Source organism: Ochotona princeps, chromosome 31 (genome assembly GCF_030435755.1).
Source record: "Ochotona princeps isolate mOchPri1 chromosome 31, mOchPri1.hap1, whole genome shotgun sequence".
Taxonomy (NCBI): Eukaryota; Metazoa; Chordata; class Mammalia; order Lagomorpha; family Ochotonidae; genus Ochotona; species Ochotona princeps.
In genome coordinates this window covers 10,644,971-10,660,692 of record NC_080862.1, presented here as the reverse complement: position 1 = coordinate 10,660,692, position 15,722 = coordinate 10,644,971, and the positions used below count along the sequence as shown (strand labels likewise).

At 38.6% G+C, this 15,722-nt stretch overlaps 1 protein-coding gene across 6 annotated transcripts in view; it reads right to left on the bottom strand.

The window, feature by feature from the left end:
* Positions 1-15,722, bottom strand: part of RFX3 (regulatory factor X3) — a 238,008-nt gene that overhangs the window by 209,288 nt on the left and 12,998 nt on the right. Inside the window, exon 1 of one of the 6 annotated variants that reach the window (XM_058657286.1) lies at positions 13,969-14,170. The exons of 4 other annotated variants lie outside the window; for them this stretch is intronic. The gene's annotated coding sequence lies outside the window, so the exon portion shown is untranslated. Of the gene's footprint in view, positions 1-12,204; positions 12,344-13,968; positions 14,171-15,722 lie in introns of those variants that run through there. One more of the 6 variants, XM_058657284.1, reaches the window with a different exon arrangement.

The window sequence follows — 15,722 nt, the reverse complement described above, 5'->3', positions numbered from 1 at the left end:
TCTAAAATGTTTACTCTAGAAGTAATAAGCATGTAGCATAACAGGCAAGTGGTTCCCATCCAGTTTCACAGGTCAAGGGGTCTCTCTGCTCAGCTCTCACTCTGCAGCTTCCTGCTGAGGCAGGTGATGGTTCAAGTAACTGGGTTCCTGACACCCACAGGGGAGATCTGGACTAAATGCCTGCCTCTTAATTTCCATTTGAGTAGTGATGCAATGGATGAGAAATACCATTTCTCTCCTTGACTCCCGAGTGAATAAATTTTAAACAGAAAATTAAAAGTTTAAAGAATTCCTAACTACTAATGGTAAAAAAAAAAAAAAAAAAAAAAAGAAAGAAAGAAAACAATAAAACATGCATTACATTACATCTCCTCTAAAAATAAATTTGGGATGGCTAGTTGAGCCATCACCTACAGTGCAAGAATCCAATATGCGTGCCAGTTCAAGCCCCACTACTACTTCTGATCCAGCTCTCTGCTAATGCACCTGGGAAAGCAGCAGAAGATGCTCAAGTCCTTGGACCCCTTAACCGAGCTGGAAGACCCAGAAGAAGGTTCTGACTCTCGGATTTAGCCTCCCAGTCCTGGCTGCAGTGGCCATTTGGAAAGTAAACCAGTGGACACAAGATCTCCTTCTGTCTCTTCCTTTCTTTCTGTGACTGTCTTTCAAATAAACGAATCTTTCAAAAAGGTTTTATTAGGTGCAATTTCACATTACGATTTTTCTGTTGGCTCTTCCTCCTGCAAAACCCACCACATATTCTACACAGGGAATAAATCAGACAAATGAAAGTGACAGTACTACCTAACCTAATTTGACTGCTACTTCCAGGCTGCCTTGTTTAGCTCTCTATATATACATAATGCACTTTCACTTCATGTATCAATTTCTAACTGAATAGGCCACAAGTCCATTTTGTGTGTAAAAGAAAAAATCTAGCATCAGACTAACTAAGGAAAACTAAGGAATTCATTCAAAGACAATTAGCTATCAAATTATAAAAGCAGATTATAAATTCAAGTCTCTGTTACTCAAAAAAGCACTACATTTTCCCCCTAACAATTTTGCAAGCTACCATACACCAAGCAATCCATATCACACATTTACAACATCTTTTTTCACCTAAAGACATGACAAGGCATGGATATTTGGGTAGATGAGTGAACATATGAGTGTTTCACTTAGCACACTGAGTCACTATCAAGATTTAAGTTTCTGCTAAGAACTACAACTAATAATATTGTGACAGTACTGACGAAAATGTGTATTAATGATTAGCTCTGTGAGGTCATTTTCCCACAAACCCACTTCATACTGAGCTTTTGTGTCTTCATGCGTGAGCTGTGATTCGACACTGTCAGACTCATCTACAGTGCAAACACCATACCTCATGATGGCAAAGAAATGAATTATTTCCATGTGTTCCAGACGAGGCTACTTAACTGCTAACCAATAATACAGAGTAAGTGAGAGGCTGGGTCAGTCAATAAAGTACGTTTTATAAGATCACTGTATAAATCACTATGTAACAAGATAAGCAGCAAAAAAGCAGAAAAAAGATAACAAGAGCCACTTAAAAATTTTTTTTCTAGAAAAGTGGGCAAGTCAATGTTGTAAAAATGATGCTTAAATTTCAAGTATTAAATACATTGTATTAAAATACTCAGCTGGATAATTAAGGGATGGAATGCATTGAAAAACATTTCAGAAAGTAATAGCTTAGTGGTAAAATTTGTAGAAGTTCAACTGTTGCCTACTGAAGGTAATATTTACAGTGAAGATATAGTTGCCCATCACCTAACAATGTTTCTTTGCTGAGCCCATAGCCCCTAGATGCATCATGGCTAACAATAAGACCTTTTAGCATGAAGCTACTATGCAATCAAGCGGATGTGTAAGAGTGTCTAAATGGGAAAATGCCACCATGGTGATGTAATGGGAAGACAACACCGCTTAAGGATAAACATCTCTACCTATTGTTTTAAAAAGCAGCAGCAGTTTATACTGTAACATGTTCGTACTCTGTGTCATGTGCTTGCCTGATGGGTTGATTTTACCTTTAGCTAAAGCTGTGTATTTTCTAATCTGTTTAGGGCAGCTGTCAAGTAATCAGAGTAAGCAGTGCCATTTTAATAAGGAAGTCTTTTAATGAAATATAATAGGTCACAAATACCTAATTTCTGCTCTTTACAGTAATTGCCAGTCTTTACTCTAACTGCCACTTTAACAGTCTTTTCCAAATGGTGATACAAAAGATGAACCAATCAAGGGTATGAGCTGTGTGTATATTTACAGCTTACTGCTGTCAAAGGCTGCAGCTCCACTTCCAACACCAGCAGCTCCAGGAGGAGATGTGTGCCCAAGAGCAAGCATCCTGTGAATTACCTGATTGTATATCCTTTTCGTGGCTGCATTAGCAAGCACATACTAAGGATTACAAAGAAGAAATACTGACAGAGCTCTAACACAGCATTGTACCTCTAGGAACCCCACACAAGCTTACACGGTCACTGTGAAGGACCGTCCCGTCGTGTTAATACATTTCTTCATTAAGTAAGTTCTCTGCTCAATCGCTACTTCATACTTTTCAAGCAACACTGCCCACCTATCAAAGATTCTGTTTTCTCGCGTAAACTTTAAAAGATTATAATGGTCAATTTCATACAGCCATCACTTAAAAACTGAGGCAGCTAAAAAGAGAAAGCACAAATCTGTTTTATTATAGTAAAGTATGCTTATGACGATTTTAAAGTTTGTACATAAACTTTATGATACATACACTCTAAAAAAATACTTCCCTGAAAAGCCTCTTTACAAGAAAACCTTTTAACTTTTGAGGATTTGGTTGTCTCCTCTTTAGCATACTACTCTCTTAGCTAGGAGCTCTTTACATGTGGTACTAATATTGCTATTTCAATACCAGAAGTTCTGGGGCACAAAAACTGTTTTATAAGAAGTTTGCTCATTTTTGAAAGGCTAAGCTTCCTCCCAAATCAAACTGGCTTACTGTGAAAAGAAAACCATGACAACTGTTTGTACCTCTTGCTTTATTATTACATCCGGCCTGGTCACTCTTAGAAATTCAATCTATTATGGTTGCTAGGAGTCTGTTGCCGTGCGACCTGAAAGGGTATGCTGGGCTTTGAGGCTAATAAACCTGTAGGCTTCCCTCCACGGGTCTGAGCAGTGTGTTTAAAAGGCTTAACAGTGTTCAAGAGTGATTGGGCCACAATTCAAGACACATCCTATTAAAAACCAGTCACACTGAGAGATTCCCAACAAAGGGACAAAACGCTAAACATACACAAATATTCCAAATGTATCCTCAGCATCCCTAACTAATTTGGTAAAACAAACACCACACAGATTATGATCCACATTTCAATCATACCACCTACCATCCCCAAGTTTTTGCTCCTACACAGCCCTCTGAAAGGTGAGAATAGACACAAACAAACTGATAGAGGTTCGGGGGGAAAAAACTGACAGTACAAAGTAATTCCAACAGGGAAAAAAAAAGTAACAGGAAACAGAAAATTAAACTAAACCTAGGAACCCAATGACCACATTATATACATAAAATTACTGAAAAAGTGAAGAAATTTTAAATTTCACCATTTAAAAATGCATTGTTTCTCCTCCTACCTCATTTGGTCAGAAATGTCATTAATTCAAACATCAATTCTATCTTATTAATGCATATTCTACAGCTTTAAAGATTAACAGTATAAATATATTGACTTATACTTTACATATAAGTCATAGGCATTTTCATAATGTATTCGCAGAAAAGGAAAAACGTTGCTCAACCATAAAATGCCATAAAGATTTTAAAAATATAGGAAAAAAAACAATAAATGATTTAGCAATAATCACTTTGTCTGAAAACATATCCAGAAGTTTCTAACGGTATTTTAGTGATTTTAATTACTGCAACTTTTGAAAGTGAAATTCTTTCAAATAATCAATGTTTAGCCACACTATTCTAAGCCAGAAATATTTTAAAGTACCTTTCAGCTGCATTCTTTGTACTTAAAAAAACACACACACCACGGTTATCTATCCTTCAATGGTTGCTTTTACTGCCTAACAAACCATAAGAAGCAGAAGCAAGGAAATTGTTTCTCTGAAAGTAAGCAGGAATAACAGACAGAGGCATGTGAGGCAACCAGCCAGAAAGGAAAGACAAAGAATCCAGAGAGAGCAGGAGGAAAGCAGGCAGCACGGCGTAAGGGCCATCTGACCAGGGAGCTGAGGCTGCAGCAAGAGGAGAACAGGCTAGCTGAACAGCTCTCCAGAGGAACAGGCTCCGCGCGAAACCAGGCAGAGCAAACAAGAAAACAGAGGCAGAAGCCATGACGGAGACAACACAATAAAGAGCACAAAAACCACATGAGCGTTCATTTTACAAATAAGAAAACGATTAAAAACAAACAAAAAAAAAACACAAAAATATATACTCAGTAATTGTGTACTCTTTTTGGTACCCTTACTTGCTAAGGAAGCACACGGCAACTTGGTGGGGGTGATGTGCCAGTTCTTAAAAAGAGTCAATGCAGAAGTGATTAATAACACAGATTACACTGAATGTCTAAAAAAAAAAAGACAGAAAAAAATGCATAACATAATTATAAACTGCAGGACCTAACAAAAACCTTTTTAAAAATAATTAAGACTGAGAACTCCTCTAAACAAGAACACTGTACATACACTTTATTAAGTTTATAAACTCAGATTAGACTAATAAATAGACTATCCACAGGGCATGTATTACAGAAAGGTGTTAACTTCCAAAGTAATTATTCATGACTCAGTCAATTACTAAACATTTTTATTAAACAGTTTTAATCTAATCACAAAGAATGTGCTCTGAAATAAAAATCCAAGTTCGGAACTGGTTATATTACTGGTTGGGATCCAGTCAAACAGTATTGACTAAAAGTCATTGGGGCAAAAATTAAACTAGTGAATAAATATACCATACAGGAGCTGTTGGATGCTGCCTTGTGGGATTCACGGGGTCTTTTATCTCCTCAAAGCCACAAAGCTGCAATAAAAAGTGTATAATCCTTAAAAGGAATCACAGACTAAGAACCTTGGGTCTCTCCTTTTTTTTTTTTTTTTAACAAATCCCAGTTTTATTGCATTTGCAAGCACCTATCATAGTTGATTCATGTTCACTCACAGACCTTCAAAAACATTTTTTAATCAAAGACTCTCAAACATTGCTGACAAAAACTGAATTAATTATTGTACTTTCTTAGCATTTTATCAAGAACTTTGGTTCTTTGATACCTCAAAATTTAGGATTGGTTATCAATGACAGATTTGGGAAATTTTTTTAGTACTAAATAGACCTTAATTTGAAGGAGAAAAGTAAAAATAAGGGTTATAAACTCATTATTTCTCCTTCCTGTTCACAGAGTATTTTACGTTTCTCTGAATATTTTAAAAACTGGTTTAGTAATGTTAAGAAGGGATGTTGCTGTACAAGGAGGTTCTGCTTTAAAGACAGATTGATTTACTATTTCTTTGGAAAGCAGAGTAATAGATAGATGTTGTGGTGGCTTATTCTCCAAATGCCCCACCAGTTGGGGCTGAGCCAGGCAAAGCTGGAAGGCCGGAACTCCACCTGGATTTCCAGCATCGGGGCAGGAACGCCAATACTACAGGCATCATTTCTTGCTTCCCAAGTGTTTTTGTAAGAAACTGGATCAGAAGCACAGGCCGGACTTGGGCCCAGGGACTCTAATGGCATGGCATTATTCTGCTAGGCTTAAACACAGTGCCCCACCCTTCAAGCAATGGTTCCTTTAGTATTAAAATGTATGAGAGGGATAGAAACGGTTAGAAGAGCAACATCAGTTTAAACATCACAGAGCACAAACAAATACTTTCTGAGGCATCTAGTAAAAACGAAAAATTCTATTTAATCCTAATTTAACAATGAAGACGACAACTATGAAGATAAGGATTCTAAATCTTAAAGGATGCCTGGATAAGAATTCTTTAACTCCATCCCCTCATTCACAAGAAGAAGATACAAGCCAAGCTGGCCAAAGGATGGATAATGCCATCACTAACCCCGGCTCAGCTGGGTCGGGGCTTTGCCGAGAGCAGAGAGCCAGGGGAATGATAAGCAGGGAGATGAACAGAGTTTGGCTGAAACAAGAGCCATGACTTGCCCACTAAGCAATCAGAGAGATGGAGATGGGATTTCACTAAATCATCATCAACATGGCTGCATGTTTACACTTTAACTATTTTTCCTAAATAAAAAAAAAGTAGAAGGGGGCATGAAAATAGACTCAGTATTCCCAGATCTTCTCATCCCTCCAAATAACTTTCCAAAACTGTAGTAGCGGGCCCCGGTGCGATAGCATAGTGGTTAAAGTCCTCGCCTTGAACGCCCAGGATCCCATATGGGCGCCGGTTCCAATTCCAGCAGCCCTGCTTCCCATCCAGCTCCCTGCTTGTGGGCTAGGAAAGGAGTCCAGGACAGCCCAAAGCCTTGGGACCCTGAATCCGTGTAGGAGACCCGGAAGAAGCTCCCGTCTCCTGGCTTCTGATTGGCTCCGCTCCAGCTGTTGCGCCTGCTTGGGGAGTGAATCATCAGATACAAGATCTTCCTCTCTGTCTCTCCTCCTCTCTGTATATCTGACTTTCCAATAAAAATAAATATTTCTAAAAAAAAAAAAAAACCTGCAGTGGCTCACACAAATTGTGATAAAGATTTGGCTTCTTTATTATCTATTAATGTGAAAAATGAAGGACTCCATTTCAACAGATTTTTGTCCACAGGTTACTAAGGTGTATATAAACTGTCTCATTACAGGCAAAGGCACAAATACCAGGGCATATTTACATGCAAAACGTGACATTCATTTAATGATTAAAAGGATGGAAACCAGGATCAAAAATGCAGAAAGTGTACACACAATTATCAAAGGTTACCTGAATAGTTATTTGAATTTCCACTGAAATTTTTTTTTGAACTTTTTAAAAGGGGTCAGGGCATAGCACCATGTCAAGCCACAGCTGGCACTGCCAGCAACCTATATGAGTGCCACTTTAAATCCAGCCGCTGCACTTGGATCCAGCTCTCTGTGAATGGGCCTGATAAAGCAGCCGAAGCTCCATGTGTCTGTGTTCCTGCCGGTTACGTGGGAGATACAAGCAGAGCCCCAGGTTCCGAGCCTCAGCCTGGCTCAGCTGGGCCATTGGTGTCATTTCAAAAGCAAATCCGCAGAGGGAAGATTCATATTCTATTTCCTCACTCTCTCTCTTTCTCTCCCTCCCTCGTTCCCTCCCTACCCCTCTCCATCTCTCTCTCTTTCTCTCTCTCTCTCTCTCTCACACACACACACACACACACACACACACACAAGATGCCAGCATTACATATCGGAGTGCTTACGTCAGTTACCTAGCTCCACTTCTGACTTACCTTTCAGCAAATGCAGAACCTGGCAGGTAGCAATGCTAGTTGGAGTAACCAGGTTCCTGCACCCAACGTGGGAGAGCAGGACTGTTCCTGGACCCTGGCTTCCGGCTGGCTCAGTCTCAGGCTTCGTGGGCATTTGGTGAGTGAAACAGCAGATGCGAGTGCCCCCCTCTCCTTCCCAAATAACTTTTCAGTTAAATCTACATAATATATGTATTTATATGTTACATCATTTTTGAAATTTTTCAACAGTACAATTGCTACAAACACTATGAAACTGTACATCTCGTAATGTATGACAGACACTCAGTGCTGAATACTTGCAACTAACTTGAAGTGGGAAATATGATTTTGACACTAGTATTCTAAACTCCTTTCTAAAAATACCAGCGTGACAATCTATTTGTCAAAATAACAGAATTCAAGACAATTTGCCTCCACCGGTAACTTTTATTTATCTAACTCCTCATTTATATCCTTTTACATACATAATGTTTAAAAATTAAATTCATAAATTATCATTAAAGATGACTAGATAATGATAGATTTTATGCTATATAAGTGTGGTATTCTAGTTCCACATCTTGCAAGACACGGAAGAATATTTGTAACACAGACGTCTTCATGTGTCAAGATCTCTCTCCAATTTAAACTAGCCATAAGAAACCGAGGATATATGTAGCCAATTGAACTGCCGTCGGGATAATTCTATTTTCCCATTATGATTTTTTACTTTTAGTACTTCGTATATACATTCTGTTAATTTTTTTTTTTTAATTTTTTTATTAATTATTATGCATTATGTGACAGTTTCATATGCTCTGGGAATCCCCCCACCCCTCCCCACACCCCTCCCCCCTGGTCATTCTGTTAATTTTTTTAAGGATACAGTTGCGTTAACAGGTGTTTCATAACAACCTTCCATTTGGAAAAAAAAAAAAAGTATGGTAAGCTTGAAAGATGTAACTGCCCAGATCTCAACCTGCTTGCTTATAATCAATACATGCATTCTCTCCCTCCCTCTCTCCCTCTACCCCCCACTTCCTCCCACCCCTCTTCTCATTCACTAACAAAAAGGCAGTGTGTTCATGGGAAAGCATATAAAAATTAAGACAGACAAGAAGGCACAAAGTGCTGAGGACAGAAGTAAAAATCAAAACTTCATGGTGCAAAAAGAAAGCTAGTACCAATCATCAAGGCATGTGCATTTTAAGTATATGAACCCACGTTAGAACCATCCAAAACTTATCTCTTTCAGTTCCTTGTGCAAATGTTACCTTGCGCGTAAGGTTACCTTAATCATCCTATTTAATATCATACCCTTCTTCACTCCCATGACCTACAGTCTATCCTCCCACTTGCTCATTTTTCGCCAGATCGCTTTTATAATCAGCTGTGATAAACCTATTTCATCTTCCCCTCAGCTCCTCACGAGCGGAGGGCTGATCAGTTTGGGTCATTGTCCTTTTCTCTGTGGCAGCTCACTTCTTGCTATAAAGTCTAGGTGGCAATATGTGCTCCAGCGTTTAATGAATGAACACAAAAAGTAAAAAGCACGTGTGCTTAAACTTCTTACAGTTGCTGGAGGGCATCCCTCCAGTTTTGACAGAATTAATAATGACTTCACAACTGGCACTAAAGTCAGCAAACTTACCATCTCAAAAACAGAGTAGAGAATTAGAACATGGGAGCTAAAAAGAGGGCTGGATGGACTTATGAATGGCAGCTTCGAACAAAAGCGTTAAACTTTGGAGGACAAAGTTTCTATAGCAGAGATAAATCACTGTCCACAGTGTGATTCTAGCTGAAATATCACAGACACACCCACAGATCTGAAGATTGCAGTCTTTGTATTCTGCTGGGAATCTGAGTCCTGACCATTTTCTTCTAACATCTCAGAAGTCCGGCAGCAAGAACAGAAACCCAAGATACAATCTGAGTTATTCAAAGTAGTCCCCCTTAAACCAAAGTTCTCAAAAATTGCCCCCTCTCTGCCACAAGAAGCATAATTACAAGTTATGTATCCTGCCATAATGAGAAAATAGCAAGAGGGTACTGGGTTCAAAATGGCCCTCCTCCAGTTCTAAAACGAAGTCATTAGTCTTATTAAACAATACAGAAATCCCAGGGGAAAATAAAACTAAGATTTCATACATTTGTATGTGTGTGTGTGCTTGCCTGCAGTCCATGTTTGCAAAAGGGTAACACAACAAAATGTTATTTGAAAGGTAAACTATGACACTTCAATTAAAGCCAGCTCCAACTCACACCCAGGTAAATCATCTGCTACATGAATAGTCCAAAATGCATTAATTCATGATATTAAATACATTTGGGGCTGAAAGGAATGAATAAATCCAACCAGAATTATAAAACCGCTTGCTCTAATTGTTCTTACAAAATCAGACAGAGTTATAAAAGTGATGTCTACAATTTGGTTCAAGATAACAATCTGAGACCTAATCGATAATTATTTATTGATTGTTCCTACTAGGAAAGGATTTAGACTCTTGTGCTACCAGCAAAAACCTATGATAATCTCTGTCCTCAAGAAGCTTATAAACAATTTGAACATTCATAAATAAATAAGAACCTAAATGACAATCCCCAAACAGTGACAGGGATAAGTGAACCCATAAAGCTAAAGCTCACTCTAAATCTAAGTCTAGAAGAGAGATATTTAAGTGCTAAACACATTCTAAAATAAAGTAAGGAATAAGCACCAAGTTATACAGGAGAGAAATAATGAGACCAACTGACCTTAGGAAACTGTCTAGGGCAGAAATGACAGTTTCAATTATCCAGGGCTTACTTGACTGACACAGCACTGACTCGCCCATATCACAGAATCCCTAAAAGAGTCTTCGGAGTCATTGTTAGCAATCTCGCCTCACGAAGTTTAAGCCCATTCGGTGCTCTGAACCAATGCACAGCAGCATAAGTCAAACTGGCCAGAATAGGGGAGTTAACAGAGCACAGGGGTGGAATGTCCAGCTTGAAAGTAGACGTGACATGAGAAGTTTCCTAATGACAAAACCATAGCCTGGCAATGAATAAGCATGTCTTCAATGATTCTTGTGAATAGGCAATAAGCCATTCTGACAAAATTCTTGCTCCAAGATACATAAGGCTCAAGGTCCATTTAAAAACTCCAAAGAACATTCTTTTAAAAAGATTCAAGTAATCCACATCTGTAAGCCAGTGAGGTCAAAATTCACTGGATAATTCATAAGACAGAAAGGACAAATGCGTTTTCTCCTCTTCATATCCAACAAATAAAGCAATCCAGTAATTTTTGCTTTAGTAACTCGATGTCTATATCTAAATTTTGCTTAAGACCTGCCAGTTTCTAGGATTCATTCAGCTGATCACACTTGTAACATGTGTATTTTATGTCCTATTTTACAGGTCAACAAATGAGAAATTCAAACTTCAGAGATAAATTATTTAGAGACTTTTACCTACCCAACTTTTTTTTTTTTTTTGGTCACTAACAGAAAACAAAAACAACTTCATTATATTCTGAGTCTATCCCGATTCATATGAAACGGTAGCAATTCATTTTTAAAAGTCATAAAAAATGAGGAACTTTGGAATAAAAAAACGCAAGAGATAACTATTATTTCATCATACCTTTGTTTATCATACCTCCTTTTTTATTGAAGGCGAGGATAAACCCAATGGGAACAGTTTTACAAGAAGGTTCTTCCGTGGGGATTTGCCTTGTTAAGAGTAAATGGCAAATGGCTTTTCCTCGTGGGGAAAGTACTCCCGTCTTTTTATAAACGTATTCTTCCAGATCTGGTACCTCAAATGGGGCTAGTGAAAACACAGAGTTATACCCAAGACTTATCTGTCATTTTCTTGGTCTCTCTTTAGACGTGTTGCTTCTGATAACAGTGCCAGCACGCAAATCACCCCTCCACATCACAAAACACTGCGCTTGAGGTCTTGGCTCCCTGATTTACAGGACACACACATCACACACTAGATAAAACCTTGGGAACTAATTACTCCTGCCATAGTCTCACGCGAGTGATGAATAAACAACAGTGCGTACGTAAGAAAATAACTCATCCATAGCATGGCTGCTGGTATGGCTTCCGTTAGCTGTGGAATAAACAGCAGTCCATTTGTCCTCATATCATTGGTTTACCTGCGGCACACAGGAGCGCTAACACACTTTTAAGACCCAGCCAGGCAAGTCTCAGCTTGTACTGCCTCTACCAGCTCCCCATATTTCACTTTCGTCCCACAAGAGAGTGATCTACTGGGGGGAGGGTTGAATGCTTTTTTTTTTTTTAATTAATAATACCATGAATTTTTAGAACAAGTTAAAGGGAGCCAGTCGGGTATGAAAATTAGTTACACTAACAACATGGATGATGACATGCCTTATTAACACCCAGCAAAGGAACATACAAGTGATAGGAATAAAAATATAGTACTAATCTTTCTTGAAAAAACAGCAAGAAACAAGTGCTGTGATGCCCATATCCTCCCTAAATCTAAGAGTCCCAGCTCAAGTCCCAGCTACTCTGCTTCAGTTCGTGCTGTTAATGGACCTGAGAAACAGCAGATAAAGACCCTAGCACTGAGACTCCTGCCATCCACACGGGACACCTGGTTGGGAGGCTAGGTTCCTGGCTCCAACCCTGATTAACTCTGCTACACGTATCTGGTAAGAATCAACAGATGGAAAAATCTCTCTCCTTCCTTCTCCTCTCCTCCCCTACCACCTGCTCTCCCCATCACTCCACCTTTGAAGCTGATGAAAATAACTTTGGGGTCAACACTGTGTTACAGCATGTCAAGCTGCCTCCTCGGATCCCAGCGTCCATACGGGCACTCATTCTGGTCTCAGCTACTCCACTTACGACCAAGCTGCCTGCCAATGGCCTGGATAAAGCAGCACATGAGAGCCCAAGTGTCCAGGCACCTGTCACCCAGTGGGAGTCCAGGATGAAGATTCCAGCTTCAGCCTGGCCTACCCCTGGCTACAGCGGCCACCCAAAAGGAACCAGCAGGTTCTCTCTCTCTCTCACTCTCTTTCTCTGTGATGCTGACATTCAAATAAATAATGTATTAAAAAAAACAAATTTAAATCTAGCAAATATTGCATTCCAACTTGTAATACACAACCTGCTTATGGCCATGAAAAATATTTTAGAATCTTATTTCTGTGTCATTATTTTTAAAATTAAATGCTCATATACTGAAAGTTATATTTGGAAATAATTTTGAAATTAAGATACTTCAACTTTGAACACAGAATTACAAAATTTTGACTTTATAGAAAAATGGAGATCAACATAGCTAAAATAAATGAGTATTATAAATACTAAAGGCAAAGAAAATTTAAGTTATGTGCCTTTAATAATTTTTTATGGGGAGATAATGGGCAGGTGGAAGGTGTAATTCTTATACCTATAAATCTATATCAGGGAAAATACTAAATTTTTAAAAATTTTTTGTGTTTATATATAAAACTAATTGTTACAGGGAAGCAGGTAATTCAACAGCCTTATCCTTAATCAATATGAATATATAAATATAAATATACTAATATAAATATATATTTATGCATTTATACATACAGGAAGAAATATAAATATATATTTATATATAGACATATAAATATAAATATTGCATGCCATTAGGCAGATCAGGAAACCTCAGTTTTCTTACCTTAAGGTAGAAAAGCAAGAAGGGATTCAACCAGATGGATAATTCCCCCCAAAGTTCACTCAAACTTTCTTTTTAATTCATTTATTTTTATTGGAAAGGCAAATAATAGAGAAGAGAGACAGAGAGAAATATCTTCCATCACCGGCACACTCCCCAAATGACCACAACCACCATAGCTGAGCCAATCCGGAGCCAGGAGCAAGGAGCTTCTTCTGAGTCTCCCACACAGCTGCAGAGTCCCGCGGCTTTGGGCCACAAACGGGGAGCTGGGTGGGAAGTAGAGCAGCCAGGAAATGAACCAGCTTCCATATGGGATCCTGGCACATGTAAAGTGGAAGATTAGCTGAGTGAGCCATCGCACCAGGCCCAAGTTCACTTAAGCTTAATAAAGAATCTGATTTATTATTAAACACCACAAATATATAGATATAGATTTATAGATATATAGATATATAGATATATAGATACATAGATATATAGATATATAGATATAGATAGATACTAGAATCCTATAACTTGGAAACATCTTAACTTTTTTCAGAGATCTTCCACCTCTCTTATCTCTACCTTAACTTCCTGGTTATCTCCCCTGGTCTTGCAAAAGACTATACATCAGGGCAGAAAAATAGTTAACAAGAGACAAGAAGAAAGGCTCAGGTTGTCATACAGGAAGAACCCATCATGAGGACTTGAGATTCCAATCTGGAACCAAAATTTAGCCACTCTGTGGCATCTGGCCTAGAGGTTAAGGCCCTGGTTGGGACACTCACATCCCTTATGGAGATACCTAGGTCTGAATCGGCTCAACTCTTGATTCCAGCTTCCTGCTAAGGTACGTGCAGGGAGGCAGCGTGGGATGGATCTGGGATTTTGTTGGTTCCTAGCCACCCAGACGAGAGACCTGGACTGAGTGCCCTTCCCAGCTGCCAGTTCTGGCCTGTCCCAGTCCCAGCTGTTGTGAGAGAAAATCAGCAGGTCCAACTTCTCTTCTCTCTATCCTTCTCTCTCCTCTCTCTTTCTCTCTCGCTCTCTGTTCCTAAATAAATGAAACACAGGTCAGTTTTTGAAGAACGATTTTCCTTACAATGAAGAAATAGCATTCTTCTAAATTAGAGTATTAAGCTCTTTGCTGTTGCCAAGTCGCTCCAATATAGCATAAGTAAGTCAATATTATTCTTACAATGAAAATAGATGGTTTATTAAATAATAAAAATGCAGAGGAAATCAGATTTTAAAAATAAACAACTTTTAACACTAGAATAAAATTGTGCTTTTATTGATACTACGTGGAATATAAAATAGCCTAAGAGAGTTATATAAAATCATACTTTGGTTTCAGGCAGAAGACATCTAAAAGCATAAAAACATTATTGCAAATAACCTTTAAATTGATACTGCAGGGGCCTAAATGGCTTAACTGGCTAGCCCTCTTCTCCCAAGTACAGCATCCCATAGGGGTATTCGTTCAGTTCAAGTCCCAGATACTCCACTTCTCAGCAAGGTCCCTGCCTCTGACCTGGTAAAGAAAAAGAGGATGGCCCAAATCCTGGAGACTCTGCACCTGCGTGGGAGACCAGGAAAAAGCTTCTGGCTCCTAAGTTTGGATCAGCTCAGCTCTGGCTGTTGAGGCCATTTGGAGAATAAACCAGCAGATGTAAGATATTTCTATTTCTTCTCTGTAAATCTGCACTTACAATAAAAACCAATTAATCCTTAAAGAAAAATGATACTATATTAAATTCACAACAAAACACCCTGTAAATATTACTGAAATCATATACATACTCCATAATCTTTTGTTTTGTAGGGTTATATTTATGCTTAGCTCAAACACCATTTGGGGGTCTCGCACTGTAGCCTCCTAGGGGCTGAAGTATTCACCTTGCATGCATGAGAATCCCATATGGGTGCCAGTTCATACCCCAGCTGTTCTACTTCCCATACAGTTCCCTGCCTTGTGGCCTGGGAAGACAGGCAAGAACGGCCAAAGCCTTGGGACTCTGCACCCATGTGGGAGACGCAGAGGAAGCTCCTGGCTCCTGGCTTCAGATTGGCTCAGCTCCAGCCACTGCAGCTACCTGGGGAGTGAACCAGTGGATGAAGGATCTTTCTGTCTCTCCTTCTCTCTGTAAATCTGCCTATCCAATTAAAAACATAAATAAATCTTAAAAAAAAAACGTACTATTTGGCTTATTAAATTTTATACTTTACATGGTGTTTTCTTTATATACTATAAAATCCTATCTACTTTTAGGAATCATAAAAATTCAATATGTAGAACCATTTAATGTAGATGTGTCCCAAAAACAGAAACCTATAAAATAACCCTCCGAGATAAGAAACAATTGCGTGGTTGCAAGATAATTAGTGCATTTTTTAATTTTACTTCACTTTACTATTCAGCTTGGGTAGTTGCCCTGTAACAGAAACGTTTGAAAAGATTACCACAAAATATGCTGTTATTTACGTTCCCATTAAACACTATGGATCAGTTTAGAACTAAAGTTACTATGTAATGGGAAAAAGGCAGGTCCTATTTAATGTAACATGTCTACTCACTCTGGTCTTAACCATTTAATTCAATCCAAAC